Below are 23,971 nucleotides of genomic sequence, written 5' to 3'. Positions count from 1 at the left end.
GCGCTACTCACCCGTGACGGTCTCAAGGCGCTGGGGGCAAGGGCGTGCAGCTCTGGTTCCGCCGAAGATCCAGATCTTGAGGCTCTTCCTGAAGGTGTGCAGAGTGGGGAAGCATCTGATGTTGACTGGGAGCTCATTCCAGTCCTTGGCCTTTATGTAGGAGAAGGGTCTTCCACCTGCTCTGGTTCTGCAAATGCGCAAGGTTTCTGCCAGGGCGAGGTTGGGGGAGTGGAGGTTCCTTTTGGGTAGTGAAAGAAGCCTCTTTCATTGAGCTATTTGGGTCTGATGTTGTGGAGGGATTTGTAGGCATGGGTGAGTTGCGTGACGGTTACTCTCTACTCGAAGGGGAGCCAGTGGAGGTCTCGCAGGTGTTAGGTGATGTGCTCATGTCGTGGGATGCCGAAGACTAGTCTGACTGCGGTGTTCTGGATGGTCTGGTGTTTGTGTAGCAGGGATTTGTTGATTCCAGTGTAGAGGGTGTTTCCGTAGCCAGTCTGCTATTTATGAGTGCGTGGGTGACGATCTTTCTGGCTTTGGGGGGATCCACTTGAAGGTCTTGCGGAGGATGCGGAGGGTGTTGAAACTAGTAGTGGCAACAGCGTTGATCTGTCAGGTCATGGTGAAGGAGGAGTCGAGTATGATGCTGAGGTTCCGGGCGTGGTCCGTGGGGGTGATGGATGGAATGCTTGAATTCATCTCACCCACTGGCAATCGCTCGGGCCACATCCTAATCCATCTTTTTTCGCTCACAGTGCCACCTCAGTTTGTACCAGGCCATATGTAAATCAGCCAATGGAAGCATACCAGCCCGAACTGGCAGGCCAGGTTGTTGCTTTTGTACTTGACATTCTAAGTGTGACCGGTATGCCCAGACCTGTATCAGTGCTCACTGCGCCACTGGTATCAAACTATACCCGACTGATAAGCCCATAAGAACCTGTCTTGGGTTGCTTATTTTGCAGGACAGGGAGGACCAGTAAGTGCTGCAGACCCAGTAGTAGCAATTCATTTCCTGGCCCTGGGTAGATGTAGTGCCACTTTACTAGGGATTTACAAGTAAATTAAATGTGCCAATTAGGTGTAAGCCAACTTTACTATGTTGAAAGAAGATAGTACAAACACCTTAGCACTGGTTTTCAGATGTAAAGTGCACAGAGTCCTAAAGCCAACAAAATGATGCCCTCTATATTTTATGTTGCTTGTCAAACTACAGAAAGTACCCATAAGGGGACATTCGGTACTAATGGTGTTTTCACCCTGCATCTCAGTAGCAATATTGTCCAAACATTTTGTGCTACTTTATTAAGGTATTGTTAGACCTGATAGCCTTTGAGTGGTCTTCCCCAAACTTTTTGCCTACCTCCTCCATGTTTGCTGATCTCATTTTGGTTGACATTACGACTCTTTGTACTTTACCACAGCTAGCCAGTGCTAAGGCGTGTGTGCTCTCTTCTTTAACAATTGTAAAATTGGCTTACACCCAATTGGCACATTTAATTTACTTATAAGCCCCTGCTAAAGTGGTACTACATGTACCCACGGCCTGTAAATTAAATGCTACTAGTGGGCCTGCAGCACTGATTGTGCCCCCACTTAAGTTACCTTTTCAATATGTCTCTGGCATGTCATTGCGGGTGCAGTTTAAATAGCCGTTTTGACATGTCAAAATGACCCTTTTGCCAGGCTTAAACGTTCCTTTGTAATATATATTTCACCCTTAGGGTAGGCCCTAAATAGTCCTAAGGACAGGGTGAAGTGTATTTAAAAAGTTGGGCATGTACTTTTTTTTGTCAAACTTTATTTATTGAATATTTATAAAGCTCAGTATCATACACACATACTGCAGTTGGAAGAAGTCATCAAGCAATAAATCAGGAGGCTAATCATATAAACAGTTGCTAGATAATCATGAATTCATTAATCTAATAGTCATGGTGAAATACAACAATGTCAATAGACTGACATTACAAGAAGCTACAACAGTGACCAACATTTCCCTCCCCCCAAAAAAGAAAAGGACAAACGATAAAAACCTTAAACAATAATTCATGAGTGAGTGAAGTAAGATCGCAAAGCATGCCTTTAGATGGGAGCGGGTTGGTGAAGCCTTTGGCACCAGGGTAGGACCCTCAAGCCTCCCAGGAGGATCAGAATTAAAAGAGGTGAAGTGCTTTTGTGCAGACCCTCTGACAGGAATGCGACAAATGGACCCCACTGATATTTAAAATGATTGTATTTATCTTGCAGAATGTCTGCCATTCTTTTCATTGTTATCGCTTGCCAAAGTCTGGCATGACATTGTGATAGTGAGGGTGCAATGGGAGTGTTCCAGGCTGCCGCCAAGACCTTCTTGGCAGCCCCCAAACAGAGCCACTTAATAGAGCAGCCACACGAGGTTTGGCATTGCAGGATATTTCCCCGTAAACTCAACAGAGCAAAGCACAGTGTAGATTGGGTGGGATAGCCCAATATAGTTTTAATTTGCATGAGGATTTCTTCCCAAAAGAGCCGGATGATTAGACAATCCCAACAAATGTGTCTGATGTTACCAGGAAGCCCATATACCTGCCAGCACAGATCAGATGTATTAGGGTAGATTTTTTTTAATTTGGTTGGGCGGAGGTACCAATCAAACAGAAGTTTATAATGGGCTTCTCTGAGCCCAAGAGAGTGATTAAACCTGGGGATGTTTTTCCAAAGTTTCTGCCATTGTTTCGCTAATATGGGATCGTCAAGGATATTATTCCAAAATTGTACACGTTGTGGCATGGCTGAGGGAAGGGTCTCAAGTAGGTGAACATAAAGGAAAGAGATAGAGCCCTTGGTGCTGCCCTCATGCCGTACAAATGTTTCGATGGGGGAAAGATCTCTAGTGGCATCTAAATGCATTTCAGGGTGGAGGACCCAGTGTTTCAGTTGAGTATAGTGATATTGTTCTGCCTCCGGTAAAGCAAAATCACGTTGGCAGTGGTTAAAGGTCAGAATGTTCCATCCATGGAATAGGTGGGAGACAGTGAGGCAAACTCCCTCTCTCCATCGATCAAAGGGGCCTGGTGTTAAGGCAAGTGGGAAGGCAGGGTTAAAGTGAATGGGAGTGTAAGGAGAGGGGAAAGTAGTCCATCCCGGTACCCTTGTCACAGTGTCCCATACTTTAAGGGTGTTTCAGGTAGGCGTGCGTAGGTAAGCATCAGAGGGGTCTGTCAGGTTTTGGTTTCCATAAGACATCCCACACATTTCGGCCAACTATTGCTCTGTTCATATAGAGCCAATATTTGTCAGATTGCCTCAGAGCCCTCTCAGAGATTACCCGCAGATGCACTGCCTTGTAATACAGATGGAAATCTGGAAGGGCCAGTCCATGTGCCTCTCTTGGTAATCTCAGTTGTTTATAGGGGAAGCAGGTCCTATGTTCTTGCCAAATGAATACAGATTACTAGAGAATGGAATTCTGAGACGATTTCTAAGGCAAGTCGATCGGAAGGCCTTGAAAGAGGTATAATATTCATGGCAAGTCCATCATTTTGACTGCATTAATGTGATGCAGCCACGAGAGGTACATGGGGGCCCAGAGTTTAAGGTTTTTAAGGTTTATTATAAGCTGGTGAAGAAGTAGGGGAACGTGAGAGTGATATAGATCAGAGATCCTATGGGTGATTTTGATCCCCAAATAACTTATGTTTTTTTCACCCACTGAAAAGGGGGTTATGGTTACTAGTGCCTCCATCTCTGGCGCAGGCAGGGGTAGAGGAGGAAGGATTTGTGTAGATTTTTGCGATAGTCTGCCATAGATTTATAGCGGGCCAATTGGTGTTGTAGGGCCATCATTGATGTGGAAAGGGAAGTAAAAGAGAGCAACACATCATCTGCAACAAGCAATATTTTGTTGTCCATGGAGTTAATGGGAATACCTGGGATCACTGCTGTGGCCCTTATTTTGGCAGCTAGTGGTTCTATACTGAGCGCAAATAAAAGTGGGGAGTGCGGGCATCCCTGGCGTGTACCGTATTCTACTGTAAAGAAATCTTAGCCCACCCCATTAACCACCACTTGAGATAGAGGTTTAACAAAGTTCACTTGGACCATGGCTATGAAACATTCACTAATGCCAAACTTGGGCAATGTAGGAAAAAGAAAGGATCAGTCTACCCGGTCAAAGGCCTTTTCAGCATCAAATACCACAAGAATGGCTGGGATCCGTTTTCTGGTTGCCTTTTCGCCCAGATGGACCACTCTTCTCAGGTTATCATATGTTTGTCTCCCTTGGATGAAGTCCGATTAGCCCTGGTTAATCAAAAAAGAGAGAATGCCCTCGAGTCTGGTGGCTATGATCTTAGTGTACAATTTTACGTTCAAGTTATTTAGGGCTATACGCGAGACGGCCTAGATCGACGCGAGGAGTACCGACGAATAGGTGAGTCTTGCCGCCCCATTCTTGACCTAATTTGTTCTTTTGGCCACAAATTCCGGCTTGCACGTCCATTGATGAGACGGGCGTTTTTTTTTTTTTTTGTTCGCTCTAAGGCATCGCAACACACTTAGGTATATCTGTGGGTGCGTCGGTGTCTGGGGCTTAATAATCTGGCCATTACGACAGCAAGAGCGGTCTGTCGTCACTCGAAGGGCACTGTTTAATCGACCGCTCTGATGCCTGTTGCTGTATAAATAGAGCTGGCTGTGTACATGTATGTATGTGTATCACCCTAGAGATCTCACGGGTACACGTACTAACGATAAGAACTCCTCCTTAATAAGGAATGTGTTTGAAGTCCTGTATGAATAATCATTAGGCAAAGTGTATAACAAAGGTTTACTCTCGAATATCATCTCTAAAAAGAACTGCGCAATGAGAGCAATTAGAACTCAGTTATCGTTGGTTTGTTCCTTATGTATGCTTTTTCTTTGAAAACAGAGCGGTGCTCCATATCCCTGAGCCATGGCCAGGCGAGGAGAAGCACGTTCCTCCTACACTAAAGGTGAGCAGGAGGGTAGCCTAACAGATGTGGATGGGTAGTGTACATTAAAATTAACACATGAGCTGTTATTATGTGAACGGCTCCTTGATGGCATTCTATTAGATGAATAATGTCTCTTAATGCCATGTTTTTTCTACTTTTGTGTTCCCTGTGTCCTGTTTTACCTGACTCCTCCCGTTACGGATATTTCATCAGTACGAAGGAGGACAATAATAAAAACTCAGGTGATATAGAAAATATTTCTTGTTGTTTTACACCTTGATATATAAAGCAGTAGCAAAAAATCACGGTCCTGATGAAAGCAGTAGATACCTAGTTGGATCTTGAAAACTGCAGAAACATGTTGACCTAAATATTCCAACCAGTAGCTATTTGTTTAAACTACTGATATATATATTTTGCACTTATTTTTTAGCCATTGAAGTTGAGGGTCATCTAATAAAGTGTTTTTCCCCTTGACTCTCCAATTTTAAACAGTTCACTCTTGTCATTTTCACTTCTTTTTTATGCACTGCTTTTCAGTTACCAGTACATGCCATCTTTAAATTGACATATGTTTGCTCCACATTGGGTTACACACTTCATTTCCAAAATTTTAAGAAGTGGTTACAACATGGACTCTTCATTGTGTGAAGGGGCCCAGATGATGAAAAGGGCGGCACAGAAAGATAACTGATGGAATTTTTTTCACATTATAAAACATCCTGTTGTATTCCATATCGCACATAGGATACACATAGTATAGGTTTCTCATACACAGAGAACACAAGTAGATCACTTTAGACCCACAGTTATTTTTTGTTAATAAAGGGTGCGTTGTACGCCAAACATCAATCAATGATCTGAGTGTTTGGGCGATTTTGTGAAACTCCCTGTGTCAGCCCGTTGTGGGGGTTTACTATCAAGAAATGGGTCCGAGGTAAGATTAAAGTCCCCCATTAGCATAAATGTCACCTTTTGCAAAAAAAACAAAAGAGTGAAAAACGATTGGAGAAAAGTGGTCTGCAAAGAATTCGGGGCATAAACGGTATCCATGATGCACATCTTGCCCAAGATTTTCCCTTTCACTAGTAGTTTTCTGCCCTCATTGTCTGTTTTACTTCCCAGGGGTTGGAATTTGAGAAGGAGTGGAAGGGAAAGGCCACCCCTGTTTTGTTTGGTGGGTGCAGAGGAGTGGTAAATCACAGGGTATGCTTTATGGTGCAGCCTTCGTTGGCCACTGCATTTGAGGTGGGTCTCTTGCAGTGCCACTATGTTGTGTCTCTTATCTAACAAGTATTTCCACAATGTATGCCTTTTGGCTGGAGATATAGCCCTTTGATGTTCCACATCAGTGTAGTCAACACCACTGTAGTGATAGGTGGTCAGTCGCTTTCCAAGGTGTGTCCCCCCCCCCCCAGCTATGCAGCATCTTCCGGGGTAGCTACTTCCCTAGTGTCCCCCCAGTACCCCTGTCCCCCTCCTAATACCTCAATAAAAACAGAATAAAGACATGTGGGGGCGTGGTTTCCCATACTCGAATAACAATCCAGTGTATGGCATTAATACGAGTGTAAGTCAAGAACTACATAAAACATTCGAGCAAAAGCATTTTATAGCCAAGATAACTAGAGATACAACAGAAACAGAGAATAGTTAGCAGATGCTCAATGTGTAGAAAATGTTAAATCTTAGTGTAGCAGATATAGTATAAGTCAAAAAATAACATTTTTCCTAGTGGGGCCTGCTGTAAAAATGAATGAATAACAGGCAGAATTAGGATAATACAGTGCATAGGAGTAGGTCATTGCATCAGCACAATCGTCCTGTTAGGGCATAGGTTGAGATATCCCTCTCAGCTAGGTGGCCCATGCCTCCCCTGCCACTGGGGACATCGTTGTGGGAGCCACTGTACAAGATCTTTCCCAGTCCCAGAGCTTGTGGATTGCTTCTCCTTAGGGTCTTGAGGGTGGTCTGTCGGATATCTTCACCCTGGACAGGCCTGCTGTGTCCGGAAGAGCAGTGAATTGGTGAGCTTTGTTTTGGTAGGTGAAAGCCAGGCCAAAGGCGTAAGTCCATCTGTACTTGATGTTGTCATGTCGCAATTTGTCAGTAACTGGTCTGAAGTGTCGTCTCTGGGCAATTGTTGCCATGGTGATGTCCTGGAACACCGAGCATGACATTCCTCTTCCACCTTCCTTGCCACCTGCAGGATAGCCTCTTTTACCTTAAAGAGTGCAGCTTTGCCAAGCGTTTCCATTTGTTTCCTCTTGCCATGGCTCACGAGGCCTACTCTGTGGACCCAATCCAATTTGACTCTAGGGCCACTTTCTATTAGCAGTTCAGAGAAAGCCTTGTTACATATGCCTCCAAATCTGGGCCCTCAGCTCCCTCGTCCAAGTTCCTTAGCCTTATGTTGTCCGGGCGGGACTGGTTCTCAAGGGCCTTGTACTTTAGAAGCACAGCATGAAGTTGCTCTCTGAGGTGTCCATTCATGGTGTCAGGGTTTGGCAGGTGATATCGAGGTCTAGGGTCCTTGCCCTAATGGAATCCATGTCTTTTTGAGAAATGGTGAACTTTAAGGTGAAATCAGAATAGACAGCTTCCAGAAAAGTAGCAAGGTAGGCTTTAAGTTCTTCGAATAATTCATTGGTAAAGTCCTAAAGGGAGGATAGGAGATCCACCTTAGGTAAATCTATTTTGCCTTCTGAGGATGTGGTGGGCGTAAGTCTTGGGCTTCTGTCTGTTGGAAATTGCTCGACACTCTATTGGTTTGAGGCTTTTTGAGAGTCATGAAAAGTGTGGGTGATAATGGGAGGGGAAGATTGGCAAATGAGGACTCCAAGGTACTTTCAAGTGGCTCCCAGAGAGTCAAGACTAGGCCTGGGTCTGCAATTCTTACTTACCCAACGTTAGGTGATAATAAAGTGGTTAAGCGATCTCAGGCTGCCAATATTACCCACGGGTGGGACCCCCAGGATGGAAGGCACTAAGTGTTTGTGACGATGGTGGTGAAAGTGGCAACGGGAGGCAACCAATTTGAGGGCTATCACTGGCATATTGGGCTTTGTTGAAGAGCTTTTAGTTTGCAGGGAGTGAGCAGGCAGTCACAGGCAAAGCATCTGCTAGTGGAGTTTTAATATGGCTCTAGCACCTTCTTGGACTGTCCCTAGGATGTAGGGAATACTGCGCCTTGCCACCAATCATACCACTAGTGTTTCCAGATGATCCCTGCCAAGGGGAGCTCTGGCATCTCATAGAATTGCATGCTGTGGCTGGCATTGTGTCTGACTAGTGGGCCCCTCCTGACATCACAGGGCATTCTGGAACTGCAGCATGGATTTCCTTGGGGTTTGACCGCCTCCCTTTGTAATGCGGCATACAGTCTGGTGAACGCTGGTGTGAGCGGTGGAAGGTCTGCAGGTCCCCAGAGGCTCCCCACTCCCCCGGAGCCACACGAAAATTTTCTCGCAGCTAAGATACTGGATCTGCGGTGCTATTTGTCAGTGACGTTTGAGGGCACCCAAGGGAGTACGCTGGGTTCTAATGTATGAACTAAATGGCTTCCTCCATGGTCTGTGGCAAGGCAGGGATTGTTTCAGACATTATGCCTAGGCGCAACAGATCTCCTCACTCCTCCTGGGCCCGCTGTATGTGCTACTTCCCGATCTTTGAAAGTGTCTCAAGGTGATGCCCAGAAAGGAGCCTATGAAACTAATGGTCCATTCTGGCCTGATGTGGCAACACTCAGTCCTACATATGGGGTGTACACAATACTGTATAATAAATCCGCTCAAGTGATAACCTCTACAAACATCCTGAATGTATCCTAGTGAGGATTGTCTTTGGTGTTATAGCACTCTCGTCATGATGAAGTACCGCTGCTCCCGAGAACAGCAAGGCGCGGCCGTCATTTTGAGTTTTGGCTTCAAGCCCATTCAGGGTTCCCAGTCTTTCCATGGGTTGCAGTGCGGACCCCATCAGGGCCATGTCAGCTCCCTCCTCAGTAGCCTAAATCATGCAGGAGGTGGTGGGTGAGAACGAAGGAGAGCCCGCAGATCTCCGGCTGCTCCGTGCCCATGTCAGAGTCATGGGTGTCCGGCTCCACAGTGCAACCTTGTATCAGAGGAGGGGGAAGAGCGTTACTTACTCGAGTTGGCAATGGAGTCAGGAGCCCACTGTGGTCCACAGCATAGGAGGGGCTGCGTCTGATGGCTCATTCAGGTACGGCAGGCCTCTGCATTCACACAGGTCGCGCGGCAAGTGGCAGCCCCGCAGTATCAGCTGCTGTACAGTCACTCCTCAGCACCACCGAAGAGGGTTAATTTACTGCTCACTCATCTCCCCCCACTCTGCATCTTCTGCTGTTGACGAGGGCAGGATGAATTTGTAAATAGACACCTGTTACCTCCATTTTATAGGCAAATGTTGTGGAGCTTGCAGCCATGATTGTTAGCCATGCATGGGATATGTACTTTTAATTTTTGCATGTCCTGGGGGTGAAAAACTCCTACATTTATTTTTCACTCCTGCAAGGCCTGCCTTTCCCATGGGAAAACATTGAGTTAACATATTACAATTATTAAATGATAGCTTTCAACTGGGAGCTGGTAGTAATTTCAAGTTTGGTGTCTAAAGAATTGTAATTTAAAACTCTCTTTAATGGTAAAGTCATATTTTAAATCAATGTTCTGAAAATGCCACTTTTAGAAAGTTAACATTTTATTCTCATTACCATTTGGTGTCTTCTGCCTGTATCCTGAGTCACATGACTAGGTGTAGCTGATAGTTGGTCTTTGTGTATTGCTCCCAGACAGTGAGATAAAGTAATTATAGGTGTCGGTAGGGATGGGCAATCTCTGAGTTAATGAGGGGGAGGAGCTGTCACCTACCACACTTGCATATGACAAAGGCTCTGCCTGGGCACACTCACAAAAGAGTTTGACACTAGTCTAATCTGACCCCAGACAATTTGGGGCCAGGGCAGGAAGGAAAGAAATTTAAAACACCTTTGGGGTGGAAACCTCCGGAATCTTCTCCTACTTCACAGTGGGTACCAGCTATAAATATTGAACCCTGAAACCCAACTCTGAAGTACACCTCTAGACCTGTGGAAGACTCAGAAAGTCTGCTGTGCCGCTCTGCCAGAAGGGTTGCTTCTCTGTTGGCCTGCTGCCTGAGTGGAGAACTAGACTGGCATCTCGAACCCAGGTCCACCAGAGTGATTCCAAGGCCAGTTGGATGGCCTTCTAATCAAAAGCCTCAAAGACAGAACAAGCTCCAACCATCGTTGAACCCAGCACCTGGACTTAGTTTGCTGTAAGTCTTGTAGCCCCAAGCGGTGCCACCCTAGTCTTGGACCCTTGGAAGTATAGCAGATGTGTTGCTAGACAACATGGCTAAAAGACATTCACATTGACAAGACCAATAGCTTGGGCATTGGCGAGATCTGCTGGCGTTGCCAATGCTTGTTTGATGTTGACGAGGTCTTGCTGAACAAATGTGGAAGTGGTAGTGAGAAATAATTGAAGAGCTTTGAAGTGAAGTGAGGATATGGGGCAACAGAGAGAGCTGCCGACGGGGGAACCGGAAAACCAGGTTCAGATCTCTGGGTTGGCAAAACAATTTGTGATTCTGGTCAAATCGTTTATGCTTCCCCCTGCCTATGACAATGAATGTGTCATTGTGTAATGTAACTGGTGAGCACTTACAGCACTCCAATACCATTGGCTTGTGTTTGCCCTATGGCAAGATGGACAACGAAGCGAGCGCTCTATTATCATCGGATCATGAAAAAAAAAGCTGTTCGGATGCATTTGTTTATGTACATAAGTATGCATTTTAGTGGTAGGTGTCTATGTGTACAAGGGAGACGGTCTGAAAACACAAGTACTCCTATACACTGTATTGTGCCAGTTTTCGTTTTTGCATCGTCCTCTGATAGTATTGTGCATGTGATTGTTTTTTAGCATCGCCCTCTGTGCCCCTGATCGTATTGTGCCTGTAATTGTTTTTTAACATCGTCCTCTGTGCCCCTGATCGTATTGTGCCTGTGTTGTTTTTGGATCGTCCTCTGCTGTGCCCCTGATCGCTCCTGTGCCTCCACCGCCGACTCACACCGCTCCCTGCCCCTGCTCCCCCGCGGCCCCACCCCCCTCCCTCCAGCATCACCACTCCCCTCCCCACTCGCCACCCCGCTCCCGCCTTCCAGCTGCTCCTCCCTCGCTCCGCCCCACAACTCTCCATTTATGGCAGAGTCCGCGCGCAGCGTCCACGCCCAGCGGGCGCGCCGATTGTGCGCTGAAGGCGCACCAAAGGCAAGCCGTCTACGCCCGTGCACACCTGGCCCGTGCCCAGCGGCAGACCCCCTGGCCCCCGCAGAAGCCACCCCACCCGCCGGACGTACAGCGCCGCCACCCTCAACGCACTCAACACCGGCCGGACCCCCGGCTGCCACCGAGCCACCCCAGGACGCACCCACGGACCCTTCACCTGTCAATCCTGCAAGTTCTCCTGCATCCGGACCTGCACCGCACCCACTCCCGCCAAGCCGACCACCAACAACAACCACCTGAGGTGCATCCTGCTCAACACCCGCTCCATCCACAGACACGCCGTGGAACTATGGAACCTGCTCGCCACCACATCTCCAGACGTCACCTTCCTCACGGAAACTTGGATGAACGCGTTCTCAGCGCCTGACATCGCCATCGCCATCCCGGACGGATACAAGATCACCTGGAGGGACCGCGTCAACCAGACAGGAGGAGGCATCGCCATCGTCCACAAGAACACCATCCGCATCACGACCAACTCCGACGACACCCTCACAGCCGCCTAACATCTTCACTTCTGGACCCCAAGACCACACTCAGAGGAACCCTCATCTACAGACCCCCAGGACCCCGCACACAATTCAGCGAAGACATCGCAGACTTCATCAGCCCACACGCCCTCCCCTCCGCTGACTCCATTCTCCTAGGGGACCTCAACTTCCATCTGGAAAACAACAACGACAACGACACCACCACCCTGCTGGACAACCTCGCCAACCTCGGACTCATGCAACTGGTAAACACCCCCACCCACTACGACGGACACACGCTCGACCCAATCTTCTCCTCCAGCAAGTACATCTCCTTCAGCCACTCCACCGGACTCCACTGGACAGACCACAGCTGCATCCACTTCAGCTTCAGAAAGACCACAACTCACCACTTCCCGCAACAGGTTCCCCGCAGGAGCTGGAACAAGATCACCACGGACCAGCTCACCACATCACTGAACCAGAACCCTCTCACCAGATCTACGGACCCCAACCAAGCAGCCAACAACCTCACACAGTGGATCACCAACTGCGCTGATGACCTCGCACCCCTGAAAAACCATCCCAGCAAGCCCGGAAGCAAGAGAGCCTCCTGGTTCAGCGACAACCTCAAGAACTCCAAGAAGAACTGCCGCACCCTCGAGAAAGCCTAGCGAAAAACCCCCACCACAGACAACATGACCACCCTCAAGAACGCCACCCGCAAACACCACCAGCTGATACATACCACCAAGAAGTCAGCATACAAGGATCGACTAGACAACAACGCACACAACAGCAAGGAACTCTTCAGCATCGTCAAGGAGCTCTCCAACCCCAGCGCCGGAAACAACGACATCACCCCCTCACAAGACCTCTGCGACTCACTCGCCTCGTACTTCCACAGCAAGATTGCAGAAATACACAACAGCTTCGGCAAAAAGTCCACGCACCCAACCACAGAACCAACGCCCCCCACCACCACCCTCCGCGCCTGGACCCCGGTCCGCACCAAAGACACCATCCACACGATGAACACCATCCACTCCGGATCACCAACCGACCCATGCCCCCACCACATCTTCAACAAGGCCAACTCCGTCATCGCACCCCAACTCCGGGACATCATCAACTGCTACTTCAACACCGCCACCTTCCCGGAGAGCTGGAAGCATGCCGAACTCAGCGCCCTCCTGAAAAAACCATCAGCAGACCCCACCGACCTCAAGAACTACCGCCCCATCTCGCTCCTTCCGTTTCCCGCCAAAGTCATCGAGAAGACCATCCACTGACAGCTTGCCACCTTCTTCGAGACGAACGGATCCCTCAACCACTCACAGTCCCGCTTCCGAGCCAACCACAGCACCGAGACCGCCCTCATCGCTGCCACGGACGACATTCGAACCCTGCTCGACAACGGGGAAACAGCGACCCTCATCGTCCTGGACCTCTCCGCAGCGTTCGATACTGTCTGCCAACGCACCCTAGTACAACGCCTCAGCAACGTCGGTATCCAAGAGAAGGCACTGGAGTGGATCATCTCGTTCCTCGCCGGAAGAACCCAGAGAGTCCGCCTCCCCCCGTTCAGATCCGAGGCCACCGAAGTCATCAGCGGCGTACCGCAAGGATCATCACTCAGACCCACCCTCTTCAACGTCTACATGAGCCCCCTACCAGCCATCGCACGCCAACACAACTTCAGCATTATCTCCTACGCCGACGGCACTCAGCTGATCCTCTCCCTCACCAACGACCCTGCCACCGCCAGAACCAACCTACACGAAGGGATGAAAGATGTAGCCGAGTGGATAAAGAACAGCCGCCTGAAACTGAACTCAGACAAGACGGAAGTCCTCATCCTTGGATCATCACCCTCCGCCTGGGACGACTCCTGGTGCCCCCCGGCCCTAGGCAGCGCACACAAACCTACGGACCATGCACGCAACCTGGGCTTCATCCTTGACTCCTCTCTCTCGATGACCAGACAAGTCAATGCCGTCTCATCATCGTGTTTCAACATCCTACGAATGCTCCGGAAGATCTTCCGATGGATCCCCACCGAAACCAGGAAGACGGTCAACCAAGCACTCGTCACCAGCCGACTGGACTACGGAAACACCCTCTGCACCGGAACCACAGCCAAGCTGCAGAAAAGACTCCAACGCATCCAGAACGCCTCCGCACGACTCATCCTAGACATCCCCCGACACAGCCACATCTCCGGACACCTGAGAGACCTGCACTGGCTCTCCGTCAGCAAGAGAATCTTGTTCCGCCTCCTCACCCACGCACACAAGGCCCTCCACGACCTGGGACCCAGGTACCTGAACAACCGCCTGACCTTCTACACTCCCAACCGCCAACTGCGATCGACCAACCAAGCCCTCGCCACGGTTCCACGCATTCGAAGAGCCACCATGGGAGGAAGATTCTTCTCCTACCTGGCAGCCAAGACTTGGAACTCCCTTCCCATCCACCTCTGCCGCACCCAAGACCACCTCTCCTTCAGGAAACAACTCAAGACCTGGCTTTTCGAGCAGTAGAGGACCCCTCCCCCCCCAAGCACCTTGAGACCCTCTGGGTGAATTTCTTGATTGATTGATTGATTGATTGATTAAAAACAAAGAAAAAAATAGCTCCGCAAACCGTGAGCAGTGTAAGGAGACATGTACTTGGTCCATGAGCTGTGGGAGGGCCAAACAAATGGCATCAAAGAAAATGAGAGCAACGCTGAAGTTTACCAATGGTAGGAGATGTGCAGCCTGTAAGCTTACAGATAGAACACAACACATCTCTTCGAGACATTGCATGCGCTGTGTAGCTGAGACGTAAAAACTGACAGAATGAAATGGCAGAGGTTTCAAGTTATCCATTTTTATGTGTGAGTAGCTCATCTCATCCAGGATTTTTCATTGCATGCTGGGATTGTTCTAATTCATTATAAACCTAGGACTACAAGTTCAAAAATTCTAACTAAAACTAGTTGAGCTACTTATACATGGAGATGGGAAACTTGAAAACTTTGGAAATTCTTATTTGTAGCGTTCAGTAATTGAACCGGTCACCTCCATGTCACAGCCCTTTGATAAACAAGGAGATGGTGGGATGAAATCACCCAAGGGGTAATATTATTGTGGGTGATAAAATGTTGTAAGACTGTGGTGGCAGGCAAAAGGGCAGTATCCACGATAAATCTGCTATTGAGGTTTTTTCATCTCTTTCAGTGCTGCTTGTGTTTAATACTGAGAAAATTTAGGGAGAGTCGCGTAGCCTCCTACTATGGGCAGTAGGAGAATGAGGTGTCACACTGAGCACCTTACAATGCAGATATAAAGAGGGAGGTCAACAGGTTCCAGATATGGGATAATACTGTTTATTTTAGCAGTTCAGTTGCAAAACACTGGCTGGTTTGTGCATGACCAATTTTTTAATCTGACCTACTAAATGTTGAATCAAATGGCTGGCATTGAGCTGGTGGTTATCCTGTTCCAGAGGCTCAGAGTTGTGTTCAGACCTGTGCAGCAATGCAAAAATTGCTTCGCACAAATGGTGCACACTCTCAAAGGATCATAGTTTACAGATCAGGTTTTATGTGAGTGTAACAAACTGTGGGGGCAAGTGTCCCAACTCGTGTCTCATGCGCACAGGCACCAGCTTTACATTCATAGCCTTACTTTCAAGAGATTCAAGAAAGTCTCACTGGACAGCAGCCAGCACCTCACAACTCCTGGAGCAGTAAATAGGACAAGAAAGGAGTCTGATGAAGTACATACTCCTTTGCTGGACAGTCAAGCTGCCCACGAACACTGAACGTTAAAGCTAATACACTTATGGAACCTATAGTGCACTAATGCAGGCTTTGCAGATTTAAGGTAGTTCTTAATAAGGTTAAAGGTCCTGCTCCACATAGCCCGGAAATAGAGGTGGACTAATTAAGTAAGAAACCAGGAGCAGGAAGGGAGGTGACAGAGAGCTCTCCTATGAATGTAAAGCTGGTGCCTGGGCGCATGAGATACAAGTTGGGACACTTGCCCCCACAGTTTGTTACGCTCACATAAAACCTAATCTGTAAACTGTGACCCTTTGAGAGTGTTCACCATTCGTGCGAAGCATTTTTTGCATTGCTGCACAGAGTTGTGAGGTGCTGGCTGCTGTCCAGTGAGACTTTCTTGACAGGTGTACCCATCCCCCTAAAACCTGCTAGATTCAAGTTTTAATCACATCCCACAGATGCAATACACACAAAGTTTTACGATGTATTGTTTTTGTTCTTCATAATGGCTATTTCAATGATTTTGTTACCCAATAGTTTTTAAAAAGGATTCATCATTATAAATTCTCACTGGTGTCAATTTTTATTAAATTTTCATTTTCCCCTTTGTCAAGGTAAAATAGTAGGTAGTATTTTATTTTTCTATATTTTTTCTTTGGGTAATTCCCTTTATTTAAAAAGTTAAATTTTTACTATTAGTCTTTTATATGAAAGGTTTAACTTTCTCTTGATCGCTGATGTGAACACTTTTTACTATTTATAGTTGCTGGTGATATTTTTCATTATTCTTGATTTCCATTCATATGGAAGGGACATCTTTTTAATAATGAATGTTATTTGGAATTATTTGTCTTTGCACAGGTGCATGACAAGGGAACAGACTAAGAGGAAAGAGTATTATTGGAAGTGCAGGGACTGTCACAGGTCGGGAGGAGAAAAACATACCCGAGTCATATTGCTAAGAAGAACAGGTGTGCCTAAGGAGAAGAGCACCACAAAGACTTCCTGTAATCAAGCGTTCTGTAAATAAAATAGATTGTTGAGAGGGGCGACAGATGGTTGAAGAACCCGCATGAAGGAGAGAGAGAGCCATGGTCGCAAGAAATCACCACATCTAGAAAAGAGAGGCAGAGATGGGCCCAATGTACAGGGCAGTAGAACAGAAATAAGGCACTATAGTCTAACAAACGCACCTCTGGCCGTTTACACTCAGCATCTCATGACTATGCCGGAAGATAAATACAGCATGCATCACCCTTTCCTCTACGTGGTAGTCGTCAACTCATGGCATCACTCATATGTGAGAGTGACAGCCAGTCCCACACCAGGGTAATAGAAGCGGGTAAGGCACTCTGGCCAGTGGTGGAAAAGTGACCTCTCTTGCAGTTAGTTGGCACAAAAATTGACGTCCTTGTAATGAGTTTGCAGAAGAAAACACAACAGCCCCCAAAGTCAGTGATCAGTGGTGACTGCCCCAGAAGTGAGTTCTGAGCATGCCCTTAGTGTGCTCACAAAGGATAAAGTGTATGATGCCCCCACCGCCACTCGCTCTGAAGAAAAGTGAAAGTCTCAGCAGGAGCTCAAACAAGCTGTCCCTGTGGAGCCGACGGAGGACAGAAAGTGGAAGCGCAGGATGCGCGTGTGAGCACGCAGTGGGAGCGTGTGAAGCAGAGGAGATGCCATGCGCGTGCACATCGGATGTCCGTGCGCGCACATGGTTTCTCTCTTTTTGCTAGCAAAAGCCACAACAAAAGAGTATCGCCAAGGCGATGCAGCGCATGCGCTGCATTCGCTAGGCGAGACCTAAAAAGACATTGTGCCAGGACACTATATGAAACCTTTTTCTGTAGTTTGCTGGCTGAAGAAAACTGTATCTGCTTGCCAGTCATGCGCTCGAGCTGCCAAACATCACCACCCGAAGAGTCCTTTCTGACACAGCAATCAAGCCCTACTGAGAATACTGTTGTTTACAATTAGTGTACCGGAGCTTAGGATACTCTGTCATTCCAATCAAAATAGCAATTTATGCCTTGTGGACATTTAGTTTGCTAAGGGTAGTCAAGCAAACAGTCTTAAAGTTTAAATGAAACTTGTCAAGTGTTTTATCGCTTGTGGCCCAATGTATTCGAGCTATGTAAACTGCTAAATAAATATCTTGTTGCCTACTGGTTGTCCAGTAAGAATCTATTTGTGAATCTATGAAGAGCAGGATTATATTAGCCAATTAGGCCATGCCATTGGTTACAGAGGGCAGCCTCTATTGGAGGCTTCTTAGATATTGTTCTAAGGCCAAGCCGTTTTAGAGCTCCACTCCTTTTTCATCCCATTTAAAGCCTTGCATATCAACAACGCTTCTTTTCCTTTGTGCCTGTATAACAGTGTTTACGTATTTACTATGTATATACTGAGTATAAATATTATGCCTGAACTCCTTTGTTCTTTATTATTTTAGTTTTGATACTGGTTACCTCTGCGACATTCATGTGCACTTTGTTACAATAATTGACTCGTTGAAAAATTCTCTAATGCCTTTGGTCCTGTACAAGACAAGGGTAACCATAAAAGGCCGTATATCCGCTTTTACTCAGGTAGTTGGAGGTTTCTGGAGGCGGGAGCCAAGGAGTGACAAGTTACTCTATCTAGTCCAAAATTGTTAAGGCGTCAAACCTTCAGTGTCAAGAAATCCGGCATGCATTCCAGTCCTCTCTCTTAATTCAAAAAAGGCAATGGGAGGAAAACATAATTGACATAATTGACTAATGTCTATCAAATTCGCCTATCTTAACTTATCTATCCTAATTGTCTTACCAAAAAAAGTGGCACGAAAGAAATAAATGCATTTTTGAAAAACAATTTAGAGAAATAACGATTGCGCAACGTTTCATTTTTCAGTTAAACAATGATGCAACCAAGTGCCCACTCTGTTGTTGCCGTACTGCTGCCGCATTTTGTGCGTGACCCCATGACCCGTGACGTGCTGTGGATTGAACGGACCGACGAGGCAAGGCGAGAGCGAGCGAGCCTGAGCCTGGAGCCGCCACGTTTATTCATGAAAGAAAATCGGCGGGTGTATTTATTCCTCATCTGTCGCAGCCAGTAACTCTCTCTCCCTAAAGAAGTTAAACTTCGTGCTATTCAAGCGCAGTGGGAGCCCCCGCCTGAGCTCCTGCCCAGAGAGGTTCGGCGGGCATGAAGTAAGGTGGGAGGGGCGAGGAGAGTGTGTGGCTCAAGTGCTGCAGAGAAAAAGTAAGTTCAGCGAGACAGAGCCAGTAAGAGGAAGAGGCTCTCTTGGGCCCAATATAATCCATTCAACTCCAGATTTAACTCCAGATAAAATCTATGCCTGCACCAACTTCACAGTAGCTATCTGATGAGGGTGCTTAAGGAGAAACTCTGCTCACCATTGTTGTTTGCTGTACTGAAAATTAGGGTCAAGCAGGGCACAAGTACAAGCTAAAGGCACAACAGAGGTAAGTGACAAAAAAGTTTTTATTTGTTAACAGTATCATGTACCATCCCCGCCCCGCGTCCTGAGGACTGTGTTTAATAAACCGGGGTCTGGCTTTGGGGAAAATACAGCGTGGATTATTAATATCGTAGGAAAAGTATAATCTGAAGTGTTTAAATGGCCCCTCGGAGAAATAAAAGCGCATTGGGACCAGTACAGAAATAAAAGACTTCTACAGGAGACCAAAAAATATCTGGGGAGAATTTGAATTGCCCTGGGGTAGGGCCAAAATCTAAAAGTGTTCTAAGGAAAAAAGGGAATGCCATTAAAGAACCACAACAAGGAGGAAGTAAGGGAGGTATAGCATCAAACTCCCTTAAAGACTTTGTGGGAAAGCACTTTAAAAGGGTATTTTCCCTTGCTAAATCCCCGGCTACTGAAGAAGGGGATGACTCATGGAAAGGGGGCTCCTCCTTAATCTTTGTGAATGCACGGTAGACTCTGTAAACCAGGCCAATCAATTGGTACAGTCGTTGATAGGCCAAAAGGGAGCAATAATGTTACCTCGACTTTCCTCATCTCCGTGACTGCTATTACAGATGTCTGATGATGCAGAAAGCTCAGATTTAAGGCAAAATGAAGAAGTAGCCCAAACACCAGATGGAAGCTTAAATGGAATAAAAAGTCCGGCTTTACACGGAGCCAAGGGACCAGCATATGTGGGTAATATTGGCAATACTAATGGTGAAAATCAATCCTTGGATATGAATATGGAATCTTCGGAATCTCCCGTTTTCTCTGTGATGGAGCTAATGTTAATGCTGCAAAAATCACTCCAAGGCTTGTTGGAAGTAACTATGTTAAACCATGACATTTTAAAAGCACAGAAAATGCATCTCTTCAAAATTGAGGGAGAATTACATTGCATTAGGGGGCAAATTCCTTTACCGTTAAGACCTGTCTCTGACTCTGTATCTATAGGCCCGGTGAAGGAGGGAGATGAGAATGTTGGAAATGTTGACCCCCAATGGTTAACCATGACGCTGAATTACCAGCTACTAATCATGAAGTTTATATCTCAAGGTGGCCGATGCTGGTAAAAAGAAGGGGTGATTATAAAAGCTATGGTTTGTCAAAACAGGTGGGATTGGTAGGAAGTAATGTACAAAGAAATGGTAAATCAAAAGCAATGAAAAAGAGAAGGGAGCAAAGGAACGAATAGGAGTACTTGAACAAGTACCTAAGTTTGAACCCCCTAAAGCAGAGTGAGAATCAAGAATAACAAGAATAAGTGCAGAGAAATCAACAAGGTTGCTAGTAAAAAAGGAGACTTGTGATAGGAAGCAAAACCACGAGGATAAGGAGCTAAAAAATGTCAACTATATGCCTCCCAAGGTAGCAAGAACACCTGGTCTAATGGTTTCCGCTAAAGATAAGTTGTACCGGGGTATTACCTCAGAGGAAGGGGCTAGAACTAATACTCAATTGCAATTGAAGGGACCTAGACTGGAAGGAGAGGAAGATAAAGGGAATTAGTGGCTTTACTTTGAACAAGTGAAAATTGGAAGGGGTGGGGGAAAAATGAAGAGGAGTTCTTATTTAAATAGATCTCACTTACTTAACTCATTTGCCACTGCCCAAACCTAAAAGGAATAGGATCTAAAGATCTTCGGCAGGTGGGATTTCAAACATCCTGTGATGGTAAGGAGTTTACTAGGGTACAGCTCTACTCTGACCTGGCAATAATAAAGGCAGAGAAGGAGATACGTAAAGAAGGGATCAGACTCGTGCCCAAAGAAGAGGTTGCGTTAGAATATAGAGTTCTGCAACAGAAAACCTTCCTACATTTCCATGCCAGCCTAGGAAAGAGCCAATTGAAGCTACCAGGAAGGGAAGTGGACCAAGGGTTGGAAAACTTTAATATAGTAATAAATAACTCAGACCTGACGAACGCCTAGAAGAACTGGTGTTACAGCATAAGCCCTGCAGGCCCTTCTCAGGGTTATATGTAGGGAACCAAACTTAACGGGGAACTGAGTGATGTGGAATAGGTAGCGGGGCAGCCACATGGCATAAAATTGGTCTCTTGGAATATAAATGGTCTCGGAACACAGTTAAAGCATGAATTTTTAATTGAGCTCGCGGAAAACAACGAGATTATCTGTATACAAGAGACCTGGCTTAGTGGCGAGCCCCCTGTAGTTGAAGGGTTCCGACAAATCCACCGTCCAGCGATAAAATCTAGATCTGGTCGCGCTGCCAGCACTCGACACTACCCCAAACTGACTCAGCAACTAGCATAATGAATGAATCAATCATGTAATTAAAAAACATCCTTAAAATCTTTCTAGGCTTCTCTGTTCGGCCACGCTATTCATTTAAACGGACCTCCAAAAGACCCCCTCTGAAATTCTACATTGAGCAGCCTTGGTATGTAGCGCACACCGTCATTATAGCTACTTCATGGTAATAAGGAGCCCACACACTAGACTAAGCAAAACATTGCTTTTGTATCCTACAGATACAAGACACATACAGCCCGGATGACAGACCAGTGACTCCAGTCTGGTCTAGAAATGCGTCGGCAGTGTTGTTTGGGAGATACAAAGTATCATTGTTGTACAAAAGCTAGGACCGGCTGGTCCAGCATTAAAATATATATAAGTCATTTAGGGCCAGATGTAGCAAAATCAGAAATACCGACTCTTAATTACCGAATTTTACCGATTCGGTAATTAAGAGTAGGTATTTCTAATGTAGGTACCAATTCGGGTAAATTTTACCGAATCGGTAAAAATCGGTATTTACCGATTCGGTAAATACCGAATCGGTATTTGCTATTGAATCCTATGGGCCTTGAGGCCCATAGGATTCAATAGCAAATACCGATTCGGTATTTACGGTATCGCTAAATACCGAATTTTGCAAGGGTGCAGGGGGTGTCACTTTGACACCCTCTAGCACCCCTGTTTTAGGCTTGTGTGCTATGTGGCACACATACATGCCCTAAGGGCATGTATGTGTGCCAACATGGCACAGGTGTACATGCACAGATGTGCATGTACACCTGAATCGGTATTTTACCATGCAATTGTATTGCATGGTAAAATACCAATTTTCAAAGCCCTGTGTCAATGTTAAAATTGGCACCTACTTACCAAACATGCATTTTCGGTAATTTTACCGACCGGTATATTTACCGATTCGGTAAAATATACAGAATCGGTAATTTTACCGAAAATGCATGTTTTTTATCCCCCTACATCTCCATGGCTATTTACCGGTCGGTAACGGCCGAATTCGGCCGTTACCGGCCGATAAATGGCCAAAATCTCCCACCTACATCTGGCCCCAAAATACTTATATTCTATCCTCCCAACCCCTCGTTTCTCTCATTCAGTGTTTGCAATTTTTTTGTTGTTTGTGATAAAAATGTTTGTATTATTTTTTCAATAATTGTTTTATTTAATGTCTGATGTGAGAATACTTTCTAATGTGTGACATAATGGTTTCTAAATGTGTAAATAGTCTTTGCCTTTAATGTTTGTTAAAGTTTGTTTAGCCTTTTAAATATTTGCAATCAATGTCTTTTTCTGTCAGCAATTCTTTGAAAATATAAAAAATACAAAATGATTGACACAAAATAATGGTGTCTAGGGAAGCGACAATAAATTGGTTTCTTACCCTGTATCAAAAAAACGTATTGAGTCACTGTGGTTTGGGTACTTTGTGTTGCTCACTATTGATATTAGGTCTAGCCCTCACCACATAAAGGACCTAACCCCTTTTGTTCCCAACTGTCAATAATAAAGGCAGAGAAGGAGATACGTAAAGAAGGGATCAGACTCGCGCCCAAAGAAGAGGTTGCGTTAGAATATAGAGTTCTGCAACAGAAAACCTTCCTACGTTTCCATGCCGGCCTAGGAAAGAGCCAAGTGAAGCTACCAGGAAGGGAAGTGGACCAAGGGTTGGAAAACTTTAATATAGTAATAAATAACTCAGACCTGACGAACGCCTGGAAGAACTGGTGTTATAGCATAAGCCCTGCAGGCCCTTCTCAGGGTTATATGGAGGGAACCAAACTTATCGGGGAACTGAGTTATGTGGAATAGGTAGCGGGGCAGCCACATGACATAAAATTGGTCTCTTGGAATATAAATGGTCTGGGAAAAACAGTTAAAGCATGATTTTTTAATAGAGCTCACGGAAAACAACGAGATTATCTGTATACAAGAGACCTGGCTTAGTGGCGAGCCCCCTGTAGTTGAAGGGTTCCGACAAATCCACCGTCCAGCAATAAAATCTAGATCTGGTCGTGCTGCAGGTGGCTTATTGAGTTTACTATCTACAAAAATAGTGAGTAGGTTATCCCAGGTACTTGTTACGTGTAAGTGTCTTGTGGGCTGTAGGATATCTACAACATTTGCTGATAAAAAATATGAAAATATGTTGATCCTAAATGTTTATATGCAATGGGGCTCACAGGAAGAATATGGGGTCGAATTGGGACATTTTAAGAATGATTTTATTTTATTTTGCGATAAGTATGGGACTGATTGAATTTTGTTGGTGGGAGATTTTGACCACAAATTAAACCCCAAATGGTTAGATCTTTGGTACACAGAAATTTTGGATTCATATAACATAAAAGAGCAGAGTTTTCTGAAAATATAATACCGACTGATGCTGCTAAGCTGGGACATTTTCTAGCATCAAAAAGACTTTTTTGCTTGAACCGCAGGCTAGCTCAAGACCATCCGGCGAAGAAAACCTTCAAATATGGGACTCAAAATTGCCCTATTGATTATGTTTTCATGCTGGCATGGAACTTTGAACTAGTAACAGATTTTAGGATTAGCCCATCCGAATGTAATGACCATAATTTAATAAAATTAGAGTTGATAATATCCCCACAGGCTGACTGCGACAGTCATTCCACAAGAGATGGATTATGCGAAGCGGATAACTACCCGGTTATAGGATATATTTATAGA

At 45.9% G+C, this 23,971-nt stretch overlaps 1 protein-coding gene and 1 long non-coding RNA gene across 2 annotated transcripts in view; one reads left to right on the top strand and one right to left on the bottom strand.

Annotated features, from left to right (window-relative positions):
* LOC147711232 (uncharacterized) overlaps nt 1-5,005 on the top strand; it is a 48,461-nt gene extending 43,456 nt beyond the window's left edge. Inside the window, exon 3 of the long non-coding RNA XR_015295670.1 lies at nt 4,910-5,005. This is a non-coding gene — a long non-coding RNA (uncharacterized LOC147711232). The remainder of the gene's footprint in view (nt 1-4,909) is intronic.
* LOC147711230 (synaptotagmin-15-like) overlaps nt 1-23,971 on the bottom strand; it is a 780,145-nt gene that overhangs the window by 412,953 nt on the left and 343,221 nt on the right. The window lies entirely within an intron of this gene.

Source organism: Lissotriton vulgaris, chromosome 5, assembly GCF_964263255.1.
Source record: "Lissotriton vulgaris chromosome 5, aLisVul1.2, whole genome shotgun sequence".
Taxonomy (NCBI): Eukaryota; Metazoa; Chordata; class Amphibia; order Caudata; family Salamandridae; genus Lissotriton; species Lissotriton vulgaris.
Note: the sequence above shows the minus strand (reverse complement) of the source record. Positions and strands in the feature narration are given on the sequence as shown.